We start from the raw sequence: 6,982 nt of genomic DNA, 5'->3' as shown, positions 1-6,982 counted from the left end.
GAGTATCATGCGTCTGAGAAGCTCGATTCATTTTAAAAGACTTTAAACTGGCAGACCTCCAAATGTTCGGTCATCTTTTAGAAGACCCCAGCTGGTTTTTACCATCAGCTCTGTAAGGCCCTCCAGCTCCGTCTCTCTGTGCTCTGATTGGTCAGAGCGGCATGGACTCGTGACTCAGCTCTGACTCACAGCGTTGACCTCTGGCCGACTGAGTCAGGAGGTTCAGAGACCCTCGTTTACATTTAACGGTGGTGCGAGTGAACGTACGTCAGACGTCTGAGATCTTCGTCGTTAAAACACGTCTGCATGCCCTCTCCTGCCTCACAGCAATGACCCTGTTTCAGATGTTTACAGTTACAGGGCATTATTAAAACTGTAGATATCTGAAGGCTCAAGAGGCAGCTGGGAGGATGAGGAAGGCCTGCTTCAGAGGTAGAGAAGGACATCCTCAGGTTAGAAGTTGTCGTAGTCTTGATTTAATACATTCTGAATGGGCTGCAGGGTTCGCATCACTGCTTTTCTACTATTGTTTCACAGATTTCCCTGAAAACCACATTTAATGCAGCTCCTCCCTGACTTTTTATATTTTTCATCCTTTTTCTTTTGTTCATGCTTTTAAAATATACAAACTCCACTTTGGACAGTGGTTACTGAAAAAGTTCAGAAGTAGATTTGTGAAGTAGTCAGACTCGAACGTCAAGGAAGGTGGTAGGAAAGCAGACTAGTAGACATTTCAGGTTTCCAGAGGTGAGCAATTTATTTACAGTGAACTCAATTTAATGTGTAACTTAACAAAACTTCCCCCCAAAGTAACTTAATTAACAAAACTCAACAGACCATGGCTCTGTTGACACAGCTCACCTCTCCTCTCTCATCTGAGTCTGGTAGAGACTGGCTTTAAATAGGGCCATCAATTTCCAGCCAGTACCCCTCACTCACACTGAGGGATCTAAAACTCTACACAGATGATTAAAAAAGACACAAAACCTCACACTTCTAACATGCACGTTTACACAACTAAATGGCAGTATTAATGAAAAGAAAAAGATTCAACAAATCCCTTCAGACCTGGACACAAACAAAAGGAAGCATCTCCACTTGGTTCGACCTGCTGATGTCATGTGTGACATCATCAGGACTTTAAAATGAGGAAATGCTAAGCGGGCGTTTCCCCACACCTGACCCACGTGAAGACTGAGAAGAACAAAGTATGAACAAATGACTTAATCTGTAACACAATAAAATATAAAGAAACGTGTCACTGAGTATTTACCTTAATTTGCCGGCAACAGAACGCTTCCGCAAACAAACCCGGGATAGTGAGTGCAGCAATGTTACATGACAAATAGCAAATCATAGCAAATACATAGAAACAGAATAATGTGTATAATGTGCAAATAAAAGGTAAACACATATGGGACAAATGGAGAGCATTGCAGCTGCTCATCCACTTTGTCACAAGATTAAAATATCAAAAGATGTAAAATTTTAAGAGAAACAACAAAACAGCTTTAAATCCAAATGAAAGATGGACGACCAGCAAAGTTCATGAAGGAGTCGGTGAGCTCAGATCATTTCTGTAGCACATTTAAACACAGCTGGCGTAAAAGCAACCTAGCAATTAAATATATGGTTAGTATAAAAGAAGTAACAATGATAAAGAATAAAAATAATAATAAAAGACACAGTGAGAAGGAAAAGCTACTGAGGGGAAGAAGAACCTTTAAAAGCATTCAAACATTCTGATCAGCTTTTATTTTGAAATTATTTTCCAACAAAGGCTCAAGGTAGAGGAAGCAAACCGCAAACTGTCTGCTTCAGAAATCTGGAGACATCAGCAGCCACAGCAAGGGATTTGGCGATGGCCGAGCCACGCCAGTGTCCCGCTGGCCGCTGTGCAGGGCTGGACTGGGACAGAAAATCGGCCCAGGCATGTTGACTAGAGACCGGCCCCCCAGGTATTACAGGAAAAGCCATAAAGCCTTTGAATGAAAACAAACGCTGTTGTGACAGTGATGTACTGTCTTGTTGGTATATGTATGATTTATATACATTGTACATCAGATAAAAGATTCAGATAATTATTTGTTAAAAGCAATTTTAAATGAGAATAAGAAAGTATTTCTTTGTGCCCCCCTCTCCCTGTTAATGCCCTACCTGCCCCCCTGGCAACACTTTGCTAGAGCCGCCCCTGCACAGTTACCAGCTGTCAGCTCTAAAAAAGGATCCTGGTGTTATTTGTCTCTCAGAAACAGTTCATAACTTCAACTCTTCATGTCACCTAAAAGGTAAACCTGTTTCTCCATCACCTGTTCAGCTCTGATGATCTCAGTAAGGACATCATCCTGGTTTCATCTTCATGTTTCCCTCTCACCACATATCCAAACCGACTATCATGACCAGCAGCTTACAGCTGTGGCTCCAGCAAACATCAGCTGATACTAGAAATTAATATTAAATAAATTCTAACAACAGCTGATCAAGCTTAAACGTGCTGCTGTTGTTTAGCGCGACATCCGCTGGTTTCCTCTTTCTGGCGCAAAGTGAGGCGATAAACAAACAAGAGAGAAAAGCCGATCAGCTGATCATTGATCAGTTTCATCGATTGAATGAGAGAAGAAGAGGCAGCTGCAGCGTAAAGACAGAGAAAAACTCCAGCTTTGTGTCCGGGACAAACTGTTCCTTTTCACCTCAACACGAAAGACGTAATATTTTCTCTGAATGAAATACGAGACAATTCCGTTTTTTAGGGGACGGTTGGCAACTCTACTAACTAACCTTATGAGTAAAATAAAGTTCACTATCATAGCATTTGCCCGGTATGCCCGATGGCCAGTCCAGCTATGCCGCTGTGATGTCACCTCAGTACTTCAAGTCAAGTTTTGAAGCACAGATGTGAATATTCTGGCCGATGCCGCCTTGGTGCTTTGAGGCTGTGGCGAGTGAGGGCTCGCTGTGGAACGACACCCTCATTGCCTGCAGTCACCCATCAGTGAGCGTATCCTGGGTAATCTTCCAATAAGCAACATTTGTACAGATGACTTTTATTTTCATTCACTGTGACCCGACATGAGTGACTGAGCCCAGAAACTGATCAGCAGTGTTACTGAGGTCAGGCTGATTCAATGATGGGTGACACTGTTCACCTGCGGGGCGGGCGAGGCGGCAAGGTGAATCTGTGATGACACCAGAGTCCTTTTACCATCATGTCAAACAGACCTCCCTCCTCTCCGATCACACAAAGAGCTCCTTTTTTCCGTCGAGCACCGAACATTTAAATAACGATTTGACAAGTGAGGATGAGGAGGGGGTGAGAGGAGTGTGGTAATGGAGGTGGGTGGGGGCTGGTGGTGCTTCTCCCGGGCGCTGAGCCAGCCCGTCGGAGATCCAAAGTTCATCTCCACCATTAAAACTCCATTTAGGAGACCGAGGACTCGTTTATCACGCCCCCTGAAAGCTCACATCTCCACGCTCAGACCTCATATTGCACTGAACACACACTGGACACTTTATTAGGTACACCTTTGTCTTTCACGCATCAGATTCAACAGGCTGCTGGAAACGTTCCTCCATGTTGACATCATCATGATATCATCACACAACCGCCTCATCCATGATGGGAATCGGCTGTCCCTCCACATCCCGAAGCTGCTCTGAGATCTGTGACAATGGAGCTGTGCGCTCAGAGATGCTCTTTTGCAGACCTTCCTTGTAAAACGTACTTATTTGACTTCCTGTTTCCTTCTTATCGGATGCTCAGCGCGCGGCTTGTCTTCACCATACAAGCTTAAATGCCGCTGTTGCCACGTGATTGGCTGTTTGGGTTAATGAGCAGGTGAAAAGTTAACAAAGCGGCTGGTGAGTGTGTCTCATTTGAATTGTTAATAATGTGTGAAATCTTCACCAAAGTTTAATGAACTGTTTGCATGTGGATGTTCGTTCATGTTCATGAACACGTGATGATCCAACAGGAACGTTCCTGTGCTCTCTTACCCTGCTGTGATTTACATGTATGACCCCCCCTTCTTGAACCTGATTCACCTGAATTCAAGCACACCTCCTCCCCCCCTCCTCCCTGCCTCTGCTGCGGACGGGGGAGGAGGGGGAGCAGGTAGGGAGGGCGGGGAGGGAACTGCGCCTGCGCCCAGTCTCTCCATTCCCTCCGCATCGCCCCCACCCCTCTCCTCCCTCCCTCCCTGCCTCCCTCCTCTCTCTTTTCTGCAGCATCAGTACCACCTCCCCCGTGCCTCCTCCCCCTCTCTCTCTCGCTCGGTTTTCCTGCCGGGCTGCTGCTTTGCGCGCTGCGGGGCCACACTGCGACCACACCGAGGAGGAAGGAGAGAAAGCCGCGGACCGACGGGGGGGCCAGCCGAGCCAGAGCGGCGGACATTAAAAAAAAAACCGAATAAGAAGAAGGACGCGGGAGGAAGAAGGAGGCGCGGACAGCGAGCCCGAGGAGCAGAAGCAGAAGGCGGAGACGCGTTCCTCCCTCCATCTCTGCCTCCGTGAAGAAGAGCCGAGAGGAGCAGCAGCAGGAGGACCGCGAGGACCTCGCAGCGGAGAAAACGACGAACGACGCGGAGCCGGAAGCCTCCCCCCCTCCCCCCTGGACCAGGGACGATTCTCCGTTTGTAGCAGCGGCGCGGCGACACGATGAAGGACCGCACGGCGGAACTGCGAAGCGTAAGCTCTCCTCCTCCGTCTCCTCTTCCCTGTCGGCCTCCATCATGTTCGCACATCCTCCTCCTGCGGCCTCCGGAGGAGCGGGGGGAGGGGGGAGGGGGTCTGTGGCTCTGCGGAGCTTCATGCTGTGAATACAGAGCGCGAGGACGGACCGTTACTGTCGGCTTGAGCGCGTGCTCCGTGCGCGTGCGTGAGTGGAGGTCACGGCTGCGGCCGGACACTTTCCCGCTTTTTTTATTTCTGCTGTTTTTTGGGGTTTTGTGGCGCTAACATCAAAGGCCGCCGCAGAGCCCCCCCGTGCATGATGGGAAAACGGCTTCAACACGCGCCCATCCGCGCGCATTCAGGCCGCGCGTGCCTGTGTGACCTGATGGGGGGAAGGGGGGGGGGACCAAAATGCAGAGATTTTTTTTTTCCAGGCCGCATCCAGGAGCTGCGCGCGCCTCCTCCCTGACGGAGCCGCGTGAGTGTGGGGCCACCGTCAGAAGGGAGGGATCGGGGGATGGGGGGGGGTCACGGTCCTGTGCGGCTTTGACGCGCGTGCGGAATGCGGCGTTTATGCGGCCGCCGCGAGCGGACAGCTGATGCTGGGTGGTGGTGGGAGGGAGGGGAGGGGGGATGTCACATCAGCGAGTCAAACTCTGCAGCACCTCCACGCGCCTCCCGCCGCCGACACCACCTTGGGTTCAGCCGGGTTCGCGTGAGGCGGAGCACAGCTGCACGCGCACATTCGTACACGCATCGATCCGCCATCAGTGCGTGTCACCGATTATTGATCGACCCTGGGATGTTTTTATGAATGAATCCTCATTTGTTGCGGTTTCTTCACCTCCATCTTTCTCCTCCACCTCCCTGTGTTTCTGGGAGGAGCCTGATCAATAATACGTGATCAATAAATCAGCAGCTGAATGCTGTATGTGTGTGTTGAGGTGATTTGCATTGAAAAAGTGAGGGGCTCAGCAGCGCCTGAGTTTACCGCACTGCTGTCCGTCCACCCCCCTGCCTCCTTTTCCTCCTCTCTTCCTCCTCTTTGCCTCCTCTCTTCCTCCTCTCTGCCTCCTTTTCCTCCTCTCTTCCTCCTCTTTGCCTCCTCTTTCCTCCTCTCTTCCTCCTCTCCTCCTTTTCCTCTTTGCCTCCTCTCATCCTCCTCCTCTGCCTCCTTTTCCTCCTCTCTGCCTCCTCTTTGCCTCCTCTCTTCCTCCTCTTTGCCTCCTCTCTGCCTCCTCTCTCCTTTCCTCCTCTTGCCTCCTCTCTTCCTCCTCTTTCCTCCTCTTCCTCCCTCTCTTCCTTTTCCTCCTCTCTTCCTCCTCTCATCCTCCTCTCTGCCTCCTTTTCCTCCTCTTTGCCTCCTCTCATCCTCCTCTCTGCCTCCTTTTCGTCCTCGCTGCCTCCTGTGAGGCTGTACCTGACTGGTGTGGCTGTTTACACCTGAGTGTGGGTCAGCTGCTGGTGGGCTGTGCTAATGTTAGCTTGTGTTGCTGCTCTTGTTGTTGCTCTGTAGTGAGACACACTCGCCTGTTTATTTCTGTGAATAACTCACCGAATGACAGAAAAACTTCCTGAATCTTGAATCAGTCATCCGCCCTTCTCTCATTCTCTCCTCATCCCTCCATCTTCACCTCTTTTCCTCCACCCATCCTTCCTTTAACGTGTATTACCTCGATCACTTCTTCTCTGGCCCTTTTTCATATTTTCCTTTTCCCTTACCTCATATTTCATCTTGCTTCTTATTTCCTTATCTGCTCCCTTCCTACACCTTCCTAGCTTCCTCTCTTCTCTCTTTTATTGTCCTTTCTCCCTCTGTCAGTCTGCCTCCTGCTTCCTGATCAAAAAGAAAATCAGTGATTGGAACTTGAGAGCAGCTGAACAGACACAGATTTGACTCTTTCCTCAGACAGAAAGACTAAAATCAGCTAAATTTCACTGAATTATCAGAAAATCGTTGAACTGTTTCCTGCTGTGTGAACAAAGAGACTCACCTGATGTTAAGATGACGATTCTGCCTGATAGATGAGCTCAGACTTTACAATGAGCCGCTCGGTCTGCTAAAACTGGTCCCAACCCCAAGTCCTGGACTCACCAGAGCCTCTGATGTGTCACCAGAAAACGGATCTGCTGAGAAGTCGTTTCTGAAACTTTTCTTTTGGTGAAATCACTGCGAATCATTCTTGTGTCAGACTTAACTTTATAAAATGAAATAGAGCAGGGCGATATGGCCAAAAATATTTATCACGATATATATTTGAAAATTTGCGATAACGATATAACTGACGATATAATTGATGCGAGACAAAATACA

This window comes from Haplochromis burtoni, unplaced genomic scaffold (genome assembly GCF_018398535.1).
Source record: "Haplochromis burtoni strain Fernald_Lab_line unplaced genomic scaffold, NCSU_Asbu1 Contig_313, whole genome shotgun sequence".
In the NCBI taxonomy this organism is placed as follows: Eukaryota; Metazoa; Chordata; class Actinopteri; order Cichliformes; family Cichlidae; genus Haplochromis; species Haplochromis burtoni.
This window is presented reverse-complemented; position numbering follows the sequence as displayed.